We start from the raw sequence: 16,805 nt of genomic DNA, 5'->3' as shown, positions 1-16,805 counted from the left end.
CCCGGCTTCCGCCCCGCCCCGGCCGGTTCTGGCCCCGCCCCTCTCCAAGTTCGCTCCAACTCTGACGCCTGCGGATCTTCGATGGCCCCCTCTGCTGGTCCTCCGAAGGAGAACCACCCCCTCGCCAAATATGAAAGGAAACCAGTCACGTTGATAATATGAATTATAGCTTATACGTTTCTTCACTACCTCATGAAACGAGACCTGGCGGTGGAGCCAAATAATGTTACTGTCATTTGACAAGTGGGACAGATGTCTGTCACCACTGTCAAGTGATTCGAAAATACCTGTGGTTTCTGTTGGGGAGCAAGGCATGGGCCGCCTAATCATACTGTGCTTTGCTACCTCCATTCATCACGGGAAGAATGGCTGCATTTCAGCTAGAGCTTAGTGAAAATTAAGGTTATTTTTCCCATTCAGGTTCATAGTCCCTTGAATTCTGGCCAGGGGACCCTCCCCCTCCCCCCCACCACCATGTTCAAGACAATAGTTTTTAACTAGGAGGTTTCTCATAATTGAAAATTCAGGAAGAGGGCTGTGGTGGTCCTAATTGGGATGGGGTGGGGGAGCTCCTCAAACATTGGAGGGTGGGGTCAAGGGTGCCAGAAGTCCAGGCCCTCCACGTCTGGGAGTCAATAGCACATGGTGTCCTGTCAGGCCTGCATGAGGGGAGAAGCCGGATTGTAATGATCTGAGACTAGAACATATCATTTGTGGAGCTTTAATATTTTCAAAGGAACACTATTGGAGGGGCCTGTGACATATCCACAGATATTAGCATTACAAAAATCAAAGAGAATATATTTTTTTAGGCAACCTAGGTTTATATTGGGGGCCAAATCAAATAGAGTGACCCAGTTGGCTTTGGTTTGTTTCAAGGGGTAAAATAGGCGGCCAATTGGTTCCGGTTTTAGCTTTGAAATTTCTGCATCCTGTGAGCCCTCTCCATCCCCAGCAAACCAGGACAGCTGGCTGTGGGACACAATGGGCCTAGTTAGAAGGAGCAGGCAAATTCATTTTCATAATATACATTGCATCTTCCAGGAAGGACTTTCCGCTGCAGATGGAAGGGCAGTGGTGTTTTGTGTTTTGGGGTACTCACTGCGGCAATATGTTACCCACATTGCAGAGCTTCGATGGCCCGCACAGCAAACTAGATCCATCAGCGTTCCTAGCTGTCCTATTTACAGATTTTCTGCATGTACATGGAAATGCCTATTTAATTATTGTTTTTTTATAGTCAAGTTATACATTTACATGTTGAAACACATTACTATTTTATTATAATTTAACTTTAAATACTTTTTGTTGCAATTATGGCATTATACCGATTTTAGTTTTTAATTCTATGCGTATGTAGATTAAATTATGTTTGATTTATCCTTCACTGGAAAGGATGTAACAAAACCTTTGTGGGAAGGAGGGCTCTGTGAAAAGGCTTTCTGAGATTTTCTGATGGGATACATGCCTACCACAGGTGAGCAGGAGAGCCTCCCCAGGTGGTGACAGGTGACCTGAGTCTTGACACAGAGAGCAAGGAAGAGGAAAGTGTAGGAGGAAAAGCAATTTTGGGCAAGCAGACACAGGTATTCCTCAGGGCAGGCCCAGAGGTGCATGGGGAACAGAAGGAGTTGCTGGGGGAAGGAAAGGCCACACAGCTGGGCAGATTGTCAGAGCTCAACCACAGAGAGCACTGACTGGCCATCCTCAAGGTTCCATAAGGTCACGGAAAGGGTAGGCAGCCAGATCCACCCATCCATTCAACCGCTGGGGGTGTCTGCTCTGCACCAGGCACCCTATTGGGCAGAGACCAGGTGAGGTCCCTGCCAGCAGAAAGTCCACAGTCTGGAAGGAGGTAGATTTACATTACTTACCCAAATAGCAACAGCCAACACCAGCACTTAGATAACCAAGGATGGGCTGCATGGTCCCTGTTCTAAAGCCTTTATTTACAGCTATCATTCAGTCCTCTCAATAACTTTCTGAGGCAGAACCATAATTATCTCCATTTTAGAAATGGGGTAAGTAAGGCAGATTGAGGTTGAGCCACCTGCCCAAATCAGGCAGCTGGGCTGGGATTTGAACCCAGGCAGTATGGCTCTGGACACCACACTCTTAATGGTTCCACTTGTGAACTGGGAAGGGAGCTGCAGCACCCTGAGTGCTATGATAGAGGTTCAGAGGGGACACTGAGAGGAGTAGCCAGTGTCTCACGGAGGCTTACAAAGGGGGTCCTGGCTGCTGTCTTTGGGTCAGGGTCAAAGTGGAGGATGGGAGATTGGCTTTGTGAGAGAGGAAGAGGAATACCCAGTGAGGCCAGCCTCACCCAGCACCTCCAAGAGAAGAGATTTCTGAGAGGTTTGGGGATGAACCAGGCATCCTGCCGTGCACTATCTGCTTCCCCAGTAATAAGAAGTGTCTCTGGAGCTGCCCCTGGTCCCCTCCTGCTTGCCGGGCTACACAGTCTTGACCCAGAGACACAGTGATCAATTCCCCTGAGGTCCCTGCTCCAGAGACATTGGCCAAACTCTCCCCCATCCTTGGTTCTACCCTTCCCAATTTCCTGCCTGGACATACACAGTAATGCTCCTAGTCTCTAGTGTTTCCCATGGGGAGCTGAAGGCAGAATTCTTCTATGAATGCATCTGATACTCTTGGATCCCCAGGTCCTTCCCAGTGGGACAGCTTACCTTTCAGGGCTGAGGACCTGATGCTTAAGGCGAATCCTAGGCCCACTCCCAGCAGAGTGAGAAGCTCACTGTCAAAGTTGAGTCGTGAAAATGAAGTACCTTATAGCTCAAAGAGTAAGCTAAAAACAAGTTGGTTAATAAGATCATCAGCAATTTTGAAATTACTAATATCAGCACGGACAACATCAATTACCGCCACAGAGAGCACTGGGCCAGGATTTCTGCTGGCCGAGATTTCTACAGGAGGGCAGGAGGACAGGAGGACAGGAGGACAGGAGGAAAGGAGGGCAGGAGGACAGGATGATGGGAGGACGAAACTCCTCCAAGGGCAGAAGGACCAGGCCAGAGATCATCCCCAGAATCGATCATCCCCAGAGTCTTTACCTAGAGGGTGGAATCAGGCAGAGAGCTGGACGTGTGGCTCTGGAACAACCTGGATTCCTTCTAGAGGTCCTCCTGTCCTTATGGAGACTTGCACAACCAATCCAGAATGGGATCTCCTCCAACATGTCTTGGAACCCCCAGGAGCCTCTGAATGTAACAAAACTGAGAGTCCTCCCATTGGCTCCTCACCAGAGTGAGGGTCCATTCAGCCCGTGGTGTTCCACCTGCAAGTGTATCCTAGCTGCTCTCCAGAAGATGGTAAGACCCCTGGGTGGGCACTGGGATGTCCTCAGCCTCGTGTCCCCAGAAGCCAGGCACGAGGAGGTGTTCCCACGTTTGCTCATATGACGGATGCACAGTCTCTAAACCACGGCAGAGGCTGTGAGCAGCACAGCTTGGCCATCAGCTCTTCAGAGCACTGTTTAATCAGTGATGGCCCCCAAACCCCCTGTGATCCCTGGTGAGACTCTGGGCACAGTGAGCTACTGGGACAAGGGGCTGGAGGGGCGGAACTGGGCTTGCTCTGGTATTCTAAGAATCTCTTCAGGAGATAGACACACATTGATGCTCCAGCCCAAATTTCCTTCACTTTTCAGCAGCCACATTGCCTCCCAGTAGCACTTGGTGATGAAGGAGACATGATGGGCAGCCATCTAGGTGTTCATCTCTAAGTGGCGTAGCCTACTCATCATAGGCAACTGGTGAAACCCTCAGATGCTGCTGGGACCTTGAATCTGACCATGAGCTGGATAGCATGGACCCCTGGAAGGCCTCAGCCTCATCGGGGTCCTCCGGAGTGGGAGGCAGGGTGGGGTGAAAATCTAGGGAGCCACACAGGCTGCCTGGCACAACTGGTTTTCTACTCAAAGTCTGAGGACTTTTTCAAAATGTGCAGTTTGTATTTAAACTTGTCAGTGACGTTGATATGGTTATCTAGAAGCTGAATTTGTCTGTTTAATGATTCTCCTCTCCATGTATTGCTTTTATGTGAATTGCTCATTCTCAGAGCTGATCTCCCTGTTGCACCCTGCCAATCTCCACAGCCTCCACTGGCTACCCAAGCAGGGGCTGCCTTGCTGCCCCCTGACCTGCTGGTTGAGGTGGGAGGCCCTGGACCTCAAGCCTGGAGTCTCCATCGAAGATGCAGTGCCACCTCCCGGGTCTCAGCCCAGCTCTCACTGAAATGGTCCATCACGGTGTGCAAGCAGCCTTAGCACCAGAGCTTCCGGCACCTGGGTCCACTTCCGCTCACAGAAGGCTCCCTGCTGTCTCGGATCCACTGCATCTGAGACTCCACTTTCTGCTGCTCACTGTCAGATTGGGTGACCTTCTGGTCTCTCATAAAGGCATTGTAGCCAGGGACACCAGGATGAGCCTCTGATATCCACCAGTGCAAGAACAGCAGTGTGTGGGACCCTGAGAGGGGCAGAGAGTCCCATCTCTAGGTCATGAGTGATCTGAGTTGTCCTGACCTCACTAGTCTCAGGCCCTTTGCATGATCCCACCCAGAGGCACCAAGAGGTGGGGTGCCTGTCCATGGTCACAGAGCCGGGAGCTGGGTTAGAAGCTTAGCCATGAGACTTTGGAGCACACAGAGCTCTCAAGCCTGAAGGGAAACTATAATTATCTTGCCACCACAGTCTGTCTCTGGGGTTCGCCTTGGGTCCACATTGCCTAACTTTGACTTGGACAATTGTCTCTGCAATGAGGATGCTAAAGCTCTTTGCTTTGCAAGGCAGGTGGGTGGGTAGCATCATGGGTGAAAGTCTAGCTTGGAATTGGCAGAGGTGGATACGCACAGGACTACACAAGAGGAAACATGTCACCAGCAATAGAGCTGAATTCTGGGGCTTCTCCAGTAACTGGGGGTTCTTGGGACAGTTATATGGGGCTCTATGTCCCTCCGTATCTTGCTACACCAGAAATCAGGTCAAAATGAAAAGGGCAGGGAGAGGAAGAAGGGAAGCAGAGGGCAGGGGCCTGTCCAGATTCTTTCCCCTAAAAATGGCTCTTCTTTTAGGCCATGTCTTGTCTCATCCTAATTTCAGCCTGTGTAACCCTACCAGTGGGCAGTGCCATAGACTCTCAGGAGGTGATGGCATAGAGGCAGCCCAGGAATGTACCTGAAGTGAGTTCCACCTGGGAGGAGAACACGGTCAGGGAAACTCTGGAGAACAGCCAGGATCCTCTGGGAAAGACATTCTAGGATAGATTCATTATAACTCGGAAAGAGCCTGCTCCAGATAGGGATGTCCTGGAGACCCAGGGACAGATCTTGACAGAGTGGTGGGATTTTGGAAAGAGCCTTGGAGACTAGATGCTGCAAGAGGAGCCCAGAGCCCCACATGGAGTCGGGAGGTACTACTCGGATTCACACAAAACCGCTTCCGCCCCTGGGCCTTTGTGGACTCCCCTCTATCTTGTCTCCTAGATGACGGTATAGATGAGGCAAAAGCAGGAAAGCACCCTCCTTCTTGCTTGCATGGTGAACTTTTTCCAGTTGGTCCCCACTCTAAAAAGTTGGGGCCACAGGAGTAGCAGCCCAGACCACCATGGGCCGTGTAGCCCTCGTGGAAGGAAGGTGACTAACATACAGGCAAGTGCTTTCCAGGCGCGCAGAGTTCCATGCGTACAGAAAGGTGGAGTGACCATTGCCTAGTTCAGAAGTCGATCTGAAAATAGAGACTACAGTAATAACTGGAAGACAGCCCGAGGCCACAGTTGTGACTGCAAGGACCATGGCGCTACTCTAATACACTGTGTGTGGACATTACTTTGGCTAATGAGGAAAAGACTGAGACCTAAATCCACCCCAGACAGCTGCATAGACCCCACACAGACCCGATCCCTATGACCAGCATGTCACCGACCCACAGGTTATGCTGTGGTATTATTGGATAAGATGCTGGGACATCTGAGAAGATGGCAGACCATTCTCACTCTTCAGCCCCATGTGGAGGCCAGGCCTGGAGCCTTGGATGCAGGACCCGTTGGGACTGTGGAGCAAATCCAAGGCAGGGAGGGAGCGAGTACAGACCACACTCACCTCCTGACAGGGTTAACTGCATCTTAGAGCCAATGGAAGCTGCTGGAAGCAGAAGAATAACAATTTGCTGCAACTTTTTACAACTGAAAATAGAAGTAACTTCGTGCATTTGCCCTAGGCCTGCTTTACTAAAAGCTACTTTTGCTAGTTAAAGCACTTTGTATTTAGACACATCTCAACACACATTACAGTAGAAAAAATAATGTAATGACTGCTTCTTACACCCATGAACAGAAGCTTTTCATTTTAATGTAGTCAAAGGTGTCCCACTTGCCAGCCTTTTTTTACACAGTTATCATCTTGGTATCTGTTTAAGAAATCTTTTTCTACCCTAAGATCAACTAGATTTTCTTCTAGAGTTTCAGTATGAAATTTAGAAGTTTAATCCACTAAAGTTGGTTACCAGAACCAAGGTAAGTAAGGATTCAGTAACGTCTTTCCAGTTCACTCAGCTATTACTAGAGTGACATGCACTTCTCCCATTCAATGAAATGCCACACATGCCTGAGTCCAATACAGGGCTCTGTGTTCCATCCTCTGGGTAGGTTGGCCTATCCCTATGCCAGCACCCAATTATAGCATTAAAATAAACCTTGTTATATGGTATAGCAAATTTTCTCATCTCTTCTTTTAAAGAAAATTTGGTATTTTACCCTTGATTTCCCATAGAACTTTTAGAATCCAGGCTCCTTCCTCCCTTTTTGCATCTCCCTCCTTGCTATCTTGCCATATTTCCCCAGATCCCCTCCTGGTAGTTTGACTTGCTCATCAGTGTGACTCCGTGACCCACCGGGCCATCCATGCCCCAGTGTTGCTATTGTGGCAGTCAGCTATAGGGCTGCTACAAATAAAAGAATCAGAGAGACAGAAAAGTTGGAGTCCCTCTCCTCTCTGGTGAGAAATGCTTTTCGCTCATTCACTGGAAGCTTTGGAAACTTGCTCACAGCCCTGCTCACTGTCCTCAGTGCTTCCCTGGGTGTTTTGGCTAAGTGACCTCCCAAGGGTCATTGGGGACCTGCCTCCTCTGACCTCTAGTGTCTCTCTGCCCTTATCTCACTCCCTTAGCCACAAGAGGTCACGACACTTATTTTTCTTTTCCTGAAAGTGCTTGTGTCTGTTTTAATTCTTTTCCTGGAAATGCTTGTGCTGAGAAAGGTATAAACATTTCCTGTAAATGTGGGCCTTTGTCTATCAGCCATGTCCTCCTGAGGGAGGGGCTAGAGTCAGAGGCTGCTGTCCTTCCTGCTGCCTCGTGCATGAAGCCTCATAACCCAGGCACTTTCTTTCTATAGCAGAGGTCCCCACCCTTTTTGGCACCAGAGACTGATGCTCCTATAAGAATCTAATGCCTAATGATCTAAGGTGGAGCTGAGGCGGTGATGCTAGTGCTGTGTCACTAGCAGCTGCAAATACAGGTGAAGCTTCACTTGCTGGCCTGCCACTTACCTTCTGCTGTGAGGCCTGGTTTCTAAGAGGCCATGGACCGGTACCGGTTTGTGGTCCAGGGGTTGGGGACCCCTGCTCTACAATGACCACAGCAGCACACGGTGTCTGAATTCCTGGGTAAGCATAGGGTTCTCTCTCCCTCTTAGGACAGTGCAGAGGTGAGTGGCCCATACAGCTGGGCGCTGGACACCTCTCTGGTCAAGCAGAGCCCAGGTCCCGCCCATCTTCACATTCCACACTCTCCATACCCCTGTCCCCAGCTGTTTATTTCTAGTGGAGCAATTCAGTGGCGGCCCTGCTCCACATAAAGCTTGCCCCACAGTTCACTTAGTTCTCTCACTCCTCTCTATCTCTACTACGGAAAGCTGGCTCTATGAAATCAGAGATTTCCGTTACTGAAGCTCCAGTGCCTGGCACACAATAGACACTCAGTAAGAATTTACTTCTAGAATAAAGAAATAAAGGAAAGAATCATTCAACAGTTCACATTCTGTTTTTATTGCCCCAGTGACTTCTTTGAGCTTGTTTAGACCTCCTTCATAAGCACACAGTTGTTTCTGAAAATATGAGCTCAATATTACTGATGCTATATTTTCACAAGTCAAAGAAGGGAGGTGAGACTAGGTTTTAGTCGGTAGAGTAAGATGGGATACAAATATCATTTAACACAGTTATTCTCTGTTTAAGCAGTTAAATTGAGGCCACAGAGTGTCACCATTGCCAACAGTTAAGAGCTAAGCATCTATTCCATTCTTCTTGAAATAGAAGGAGTGGTCACCATCTAAGAGTTTGTTTATAAAATAGTATGTGGTTACATCAATGTAAAGTAAATTTTACAACCAAATAAAAACTGACATGTGGTGAAATATGTTTCACGGGACTGACTGATGGATTGCTTCCAGGTGAAGGTGTGAGTGCATATCTACTGCTTCCTAATGGCTCTTCATGTAGGCTTCAACAAGGCGCCCTGCTGTGAATGTTCACTGAAATGGATAAAGCAGCCCCAAAGCTTTGCAGGCCTGGTGGCCTCTCATGTCTTTATAGTAGATAGTTATTAGCCACATTACCTCTCAGGAGCCCTCTCACTTACCCACTCCAGGAAGCTAAGGGTGACAGTGATCACTTGTCTCTCTCTAAACTCCCTAAAGATTCCACACACACAAAAAAAACTGTTAGAACTAATAAATGAATTCAGTAGAGTAGTGGAATACAAAATTAATATACAGAAATCTGTTGTGCTTCTATGCACTAAAAACAAATGATCAGAAGAAGAAATCAAGAAAATAATCCTATTTGAAATGGCTTCAAAACAAAGAAATACCTAGGAATAAACTTAACCAAGGAGGTAAAAAGACCTGACCTGTACTATGAAAACTGTAAGACACTAAAGAAAGAAATCGAAGAGGACACAAATAAATGGAAGGTTATACCATGCTCATGGATTGGAAGAATTAATATCATTAAAATGTTTATACTCCCCAAAGCAATCTATAGGTATAATGCAAACTCTATCAAGAAACCATGAGCATCCTCCTCAGAACTAGAGTAAATTTCCCTAAAATTTATATGGAATCACAAAGGACCACAAACAACCAAAGCAATCCTGAGAAAGAAGAACAAAGTTGGAGCTATCATGCCCTCTGATTTCAAACTATACTACAAAGCTATAATCATCAAAACAGTATGGTATTGGTATGAAACAGATACGTAGGCCAATGGACCAGAATCGGGAAGCCAAAAAAAACCCCCTTACTTATATATGGTCAATTAATCTATGACGAAGGAGGCAAAAATATATAATGCAAAAATGACAGTCTCTTCAATGAATGGTGTTGAGAAAACCAGACAGATATGTGCAAAAATAATGAAACTTGTCTACGGCTATGCTACCCTGAATGAACAAGCCTGATCCCATCTGGTCTCAGAAGCTAAGCAGAGTTGGGCCTGGTTAGTACTTCGATGGTAGACCACCTAGGATGACCAGGTGTTGTAGGCTTAAAAAATAAGAGATCATAAGCTGACAAGGTCCTTGCAATCTGTGAGGTCAACCAAGGGTTTCCTCACCTAAAAAAATTAAAAAATAAATAAAAATAAAAATAAATGGTATTTTAAAAGGTGACAATAATAATGAAACTGGCCTACTCTCTTATACCATATAGAAAAGTAAACTCAAAATGGATTAATGACTTTAATGTAGGACCTGAAACCATAAAATTCCTAGAAGAAAACATAGGTAGTAAACTATTTGACATCAGTCTTAGTAATCTCTTTCTGGATATGGCCACTTGAGCAAGGGAAACAAAAGCAAAGAAAAAAAAGCAAAACAAACAAAAACAAACAACGACGACAACAAAAAAAAAACTTGGGACTTCATCAAACTAAAAAGCTTCTGAAACACAAAGAAAACCATCAACAAAATGAAACAACCATCTGCTGAATGGGAGAATGTATTTGCAAATGATACATATGACAAGCGGTTGGTATCCAAAATGCATAATTAACTCATACAACTTAACACCAATAAAACAAGCAATCGAATTAAAAAATGGGCAGGGAGCCTGAACAGACATTGCTCCCAAGACGCTATACAGATAGCTAACAGACATGTAAAAAGATGTTCAATATCACTAATCATCAGAGAAATGCAAATCGAAACCACACCTGTCAGAATAGCCATCATCAATAAATCAACAAACAACAAATGTTGGTGAGGAAGTGGAGAAAAAAGAACACTTGTGCACTGTTGGTGGGATTGCAAATTGGTGCAGCCATTAGGTAACACACTATGGAGATCCCTTACAAAACTAAAAATAGAGCTTACCATAGCAATCCCACTTCTGGGCATTTATATGCACTCCTATGTTCACTGCAGCATTATTTGCAATAGCCCAGATATAGAAGCAACATAAGTATTCATTGATAGACAGTTGGATAAAGAGGATATGGTATACATACACACTAAAAAGAATAAAATCTTACCATTTGGGACAACATGGGTGCGCCTAGAGGGTATTATGCTAAGAGAAATAAGAGAGAAACACAAACATTGCATGATTTCACTTACGCCTGGAATTAAAGAAAAATCAAAACAAATGAACAAACAAAATAAAAACAGACTCATAGAAACAAAGAATAAATTGATGGTTGTCAGAGGGGAGGGGGTTGCAGGGATGAATGAAAAAGGTGAAGGGGAATATAGTCAATATATATGATAACTCTGCATGGTGACAGGTGGTTACTTACTAGACTTAGTCTGGCGATCACATCGTAATATATGTTAATGTTGATTCACTATGGTAAACACCTGAAACTAATATCATATTGTATGCTAACCACACTTTAATAAAAATCTATTATGTTTACAGAATATCTTTATTCACACTCTCAAAAATAATCAGAACCACTTTGTGATGTGAATCTAATTATGACCCACAAACTTTAATCCCCTCTTTTCTTATTTTTAAATAGAAAATGTTGAAGAGTAAAGAAGGGAACAGATCCAGTAACTGCTGAGAAGTAGGTGGGAAAATGAATGTCTAAAATCCACAAGTTTTACCAATAAGCAATTAAAGTTGAGATCAACTTTTTAACACCCACCCCCACCTGTATGCAGAAAAGAATTAACTCAGCAAATCTGGACTGTCTAGACCCTTTAAATTCCAAAGAAGGATTTGGCCCTTGCTCCGCTCCTGGGAGGTAACCACAGGCCTTGGAGATAAAAGTGTCCCTGTTTACCTGGGGGTCTTGGGTGATACCAGATAGTCTAGGTTAACAATGTGACTTATAATGGGACTTGAGCCAGGAGGTATCACCTTGATCTCTGGACAGGCTGGAGACTGAAGGTTAGTGATATAGGTGGCAAGCCATGCCTATATGATCAACATCCAACTGAAAACCCTGGACATCATGGCTTGGGCGAGCTTCTCTGGTTGGCAGTGCATATTGTCACGCATCATTGCTGAGAGAATTAAGCATGACCTACCCAACAACACTAAGAAAAGACAACTGGAAGCTTGTACCTGGTATGTCTCAGACAACGCCCAATGTGTCTTTTTCCATTGTTGATATTAATCTGAATCCCTTTGCTGTGATACACTGCAACTATAAATATACTGGCTTTTTTGAGTTCTGTGAATCCTTCCATTGACTCTGAGGGTAGTCCTGGGCACCCTCCCCACCTGCCGTCACCCTTATATTCTTATTCAGAAAGAAGAAAGACAGAAATGAGATTTCTGCTTACATGGATGGATGGCTGACAGGCCCAATTACAATCATACAAAATACTTATTCTCCCACAACTCCAAGTGTGTGGAAAATTAGCTTACAGAAGGATTTAAAAGCTGTGTATATAAAGAGGTAGGGACTTTAGGACATCAAAGGATAGAAACTTCAAGGGAACAAACCTTCCATTTCCAGTAAAGACTAAGGTCAAGTTCTTTTTTGGAGACATTATCATCTACCAAAGTTTGTTATAACAGTGAAAAGGTTGGTGATAACTATATACATTAAGACAAACAAATATCAAAAACAGGACCATAGAAAGATCCAGAATGTGTGAAAAGATAGAACCAATTAGGGGCAGCTTATATTTCTGATCTAACCGTATTTTACAGTGGCCAATGAAAAGCATGGTTAACAATGTGAGATGTGCATATATAGAATTCCAACCTGTACATGAATCTTTATTAACTTCCATTATGCAACAAAATCAGACTGGAGTCAATCAGGTTGCCAATTACAAGGCAGTTTGAAGAATTTCTTCTGAAACCAGATGGTCGTGACCCTTATTATCCCCAATGACTCTCTTGGGACTTCCAGCATCTCCATTCTGCAAGGAGGGGGCTTTCGCCCTGGCAGACGCTCCAATAATCAAAGAAGAAGTACAATCTGGAGTTCCATGTTGGGGGCCCTTAGCTCACTGGGCCTGACTTTGGAGCAGGACAAGCCTCCACCTGGCACCGAGGACCTGATGTTAGTAACACTGGTCTACCAAGGTTGGGGGTGGGAGGACCTAGGACTGAAGAGAGGGTGTGGTCCCCAGGCTACACAAGGAGTTGGCAGCTGCTAGAAATCCTGACACTTAGCTTTCCCACACTGTCACGTGGTCCAGGAAGCAGCTCCATAAAATTTTGGGGAGAAGAGTTGGGTAGGGCTACAATCTGAAGACCGGTCCTCACTGTGCCCCACTGGGGACTAAGCAGCAAGGAGTGTCCAGTGCCTCTCTCAGGAGAGATGGCTTGGTGGTGATGATGACCACTGAGGATGTCAAGCAGTGATCAACCCTCACAGCCTCTTGGAAAGGCCAGCTATTTGGGATGGAGTTGGAAAGTCAAGGTGGATGCCTGGATCCCTTTCATGTGACCCACCCCACCTAGGCAAGTTTTGGGGTAGACACACCTCAGGTGGCCTTCAGTCCCTCCCTTCTTCCTCTACCACCCAGATCCAGAAGCAAGAAAGGGGTTCTGAGATCTGAACACAGGAAGTAAACCCCTCACCCAAAAGCAGCTGCCTCCAGGAATAAGAAGGGGTTATCTGACTCAGACCAAGTTCCCCCTCCAGGCCCAGTAGTACCATTCCCGGACCCTTCGGACAAGGAGTAAGGGCACTGCCTTCCTTCCCCCGCTAGACCAGATGCCCCAGGCCCCATCCCTCCTGAAGCACTTTTCTCCTTTCACAGCATCACTGCCTTCTTCTCAAGATACCCAGTAGTCAAGGGAAGTGGAAGGTGGGACTCCTAATCTCTCAGAGAGACAAGGGAATATGAAGGAGGAAAGGAGGGAGGAAAGGCCATTTAAAGCCACCCACACTCCCTCCTGGCGCAGGTGTATTGGTTACTAAGCAGGACTGAACCAAGGCCAGCTAAAGTTAGACGATAAACGTGGGAGAGAAAAGGGAGGGGGCAGAGTGAGCCTGGGAAAAAGGAGGGAGAAAGGATAGGTACAGAAGAGAATGCGGATGCAGGAAGGGAGACCCCTTCTCCACCCGCTTGAGGTCACCAGGCTCAGATGGATGGATGTGCCTGGAGGACCTCCGGCTCTGTTCTGTCAGCTTCCAGACAGGGCAGCCACTTCTTAATTATCCCCTCACGGTAAATTGAAGATTTGCCTTGGGCACCTGAGCCAGCCAAGGCGGGTACTCCGTCCGGCACACGTCACCACAGATACACCTGCCAAGAGTCGGGGGAACGCTGGCACACGGTAAACACGCGACTTCCGGCCCACAGGGCCAGGGGCTGCCGTGGACAGGGCGTTGGAGACTGGAGTTTTAGGCATGCGACAGCCCCACTGCCCCGCCCCCCCTTCCACTTTCGGAGCGCGGCAGTTGCCGGCTCCTCTGTCAAAGTGTCGGTGGAGATTAGGCTCGAGCCCCCACAGAGAAAGCAGGCAGTGATTGAGACCTCCCAGGCCCTGGCGTCCGGTGCCCCCAGGCTTGGTTTTCCCGAATACTGCTGCGATTGCAAAGACCTTCTTTTACTAGACGTTTGACTCCAGGGGTGCTGCGTCACCCTGCAAAATAGAAAATCGATCCTCTTAGGGACGACGACCAGTCACCTGCGGCACCGGGAGTGGAGGTGGTTAAGGAAGGGAATGTACTGGGCTAGCAGTCGGCGCCCGAGGGAAATCTGCATCTTTGGACACTGAATTCTTGAGGGACGGAGGATTTCGGAAGAATTGTTTGTTTTATTCTGGTTTGTTTTGGTTAACGAAGCAAGGGGTGTTCGACCAGGAAATATACAGATAAACTAAGCCGCTTCCTCCTTTCCTAACTGTGCAGAGATTGGGTCGCGCCCCTGGCGGACCCTCAGGGACCTGTCGGCCGCCACCACGGTCCCCTCCCCGGCGCAAAACCTCCCCCGCGCTCAGACCTCTCACTTCCAGAGGGGTCCCAGGAGGGCAGGAAGGGGTGCCTGGGACCTCCAGCACAGCCTCCGAGGAAGCAGCAGCCGGGAGGCTCCTCGATGAAAGACTTCGCCGAGGTGGGACTGCTGGGGGCGCCCGGAGCCCCACCGCGGACCGCGGAGGAAGCGCAGCTGCCTGGAAGCTTCTCTCGGGCGTCCCCTGCTGACACCCCCTCCCCTGGGTTGGGATAGCGAGACGGGAATGGGGACACTTAGGTTAGCCAGGAGAGTGCCCCGGGGAACCGGCGACGATCAGATAGATGCTCAGAGTCACCGGCGCCGGCGGCCAGTGTATACTCCAAGGTCTGTGACCAGAGCGACAGGGTACCAAGGACTTTGGCTAGGGGCTTCTGCGGGTGCCTGTCCTGAGCTGGGGCTGCGTCGGCCCTCACATTCCTCCCTGTCCTCTCGCTTCGGCCCCCAAACAGCGGGGACAGTGCCTGCAGGTGCTCTCGGAAGCGGATCTCAGCAGAGTGGGGACAGGGTCTCCGCCGCCGCGCCTCCCAGCCCTCCGTCTGCGCTCCTCGACTCGGCGGTCCAGACCCCGGGGCTTCAGTAGTGGCCGGGCGTCCTAAATCGCTCCATTCCGCGAGTTCCTGCGCTGTACGCCCCGCACACCCATTTCAGGCTCCAAATCTTTTCCGTTTCTGAACTCGGATTCGGATTCTCCTGGGAAAGGATCTTCCCGAAAGACTTGGGATTTCGATCTCTCAAGGCGAAGACAAATTCATGACTTCTTTACCCTCACGTGGCTGCATTTTTCCCTTTGGTTGGAGGGGAGGAAAGGGGATGTCGCTACTTAAAGGACAGTTCTTTCTCTCTTTTTAAATTTCCACTGGGACAGAGATTCCAACCCTCTTCTAATTTTAACTTTGAGTATCTCTACTCTCGAGAAGTAAGGACAGGGGAACCTGAAGAGTCGAGGGGCGCCCTGCCCTGCCTCCTGAGCTTTCTAAGAAGACCTGTGCCACCCATTGACGCTGTGTTAACCTGGAAGGTCTAATCCTGCCATTTCAGTCCTGGGCCCTGGAAGCACCAGGACCCTCTCAGGAGGGCGGTGAGAAGGAGCCTGTAGCCCAGAAACACTCCTTGCCTTCCTTCGCTCCCTTCCTGCCCCTTCCCCGCAGTGGGCCCAAGGGCCAGGGCTGCAAAGAGGAGGCTGAGAAGGCCTAGAGAAGGCAGGAGCGAAGGGTGCATAGAACGTGACTGTCCATCTGCTGCGGGTACCAGCCCAGGTCAGATGCGGGTGTGCGGAGGGCGCGGGACCCCGGGTGCGTGCAGCTGCCGCCCGCAAGAGCCTGAAAAGTTGGTGGGAGAACCAGTCCCCAAACAGGGAACCAAGACTAGATTTTTAAATCTATGGGAATTTAATTTATGATATATGCTAAAGATGCATTTGATTCAATGCGAGAAAGATAGTTCGTTTAGTATTTGGCTATTGATGTAGAAGAAATTTAGTGTCCCGATTCTCAGAATAAACAAAAATTAGTTCCAGATTTGTTATAGATTTTTTTTTTTTAAATGAAATCCGTTAAAGAAATATCAGGGAGATGTTTTTCTAGTCTTTTTCTTTTTTTTTCTTTTAAAGAGGACATCGTTCTAAACTACATTTTTTTGATAAGCTTAAATGCACATAACCCTTAAGACAGCAGCAAAAGCATATGGATCCTGAAGGGGAAATGTCATTTAATGGAAAACTATGCACTGCTTAGGGCCCACCTTTCCAAGTTTTTTATTTTGATTATAGGTAGGCTCTGAGGCTTTCTTTGTCTTTGAGCTAATTTACAACTGTGTAAATTGTAGATAACTGATGGCAATGATATGCAACCTAATTGTCTATAGACATGTAAGTAAATCCTGTCCACCGATGGTCAATTGACATCACTTCCCAATAGTTAAAGAAGCCAATTTTGTCTCTCTTTACACATTCATTTCACTATTCCTCATCTAGAAATGTGTCCGTTCTCTAATTGTCCTTTGAACTGGTTTTGACATCTTTATCTTTGCCTCATTAATAATGAATTAAATAAAATAAATACCATACCAACTCTGACTCCTAAATGATAGAGGAATGGTTGCGCGGAGCATAAAACTGCCACTTAATAGCAATGAAAACAGTAAAATCTATATGATCCATTTGAAAGATGTTCATAGGTTATTAATTCTAAAAAGACATTAAAAATACATATATGACAAGAAAAAAATTGTGATGTTCAAATTAAAATTACAGCAGGTGGAGAGTAAGAGAAAAAGATAAAAGTTAGCCCGCAGATAGCCGTGGACCAGCTCTGACGAAAGACTGTTCACATTCTTATGTATTTGTTGGAATTTAGTCCAGCTG

At 47.0% G+C, this 16,805-nt stretch overlaps 1 pseudogene; it reads left to right on the top strand.

Annotated features, from left to right (window-relative positions):
- Positions 1-9,439: 9,439 nt before the first annotated feature.
- On the top strand, positions 9,440-9,562 carry LOC118606142 (annotated as a pseudogene).
- The last annotated feature ends 7,243 nt before the right edge of the window (positions 9,563-16,805 follow it).

Source organism: Rousettus aegyptiacus, unplaced genomic scaffold, assembly GCF_014176215.1.
Source record: "Rousettus aegyptiacus isolate mRouAeg1 unplaced genomic scaffold, mRouAeg1.p scaffold_m13_p_7, whole genome shotgun sequence".
NCBI lineage: Eukaryota > Metazoa > Chordata > Mammalia > Chiroptera > Pteropodidae > Rousettus > Rousettus aegyptiacus.
This window is presented reverse-complemented; position numbering and strand designations above follow the sequence as displayed.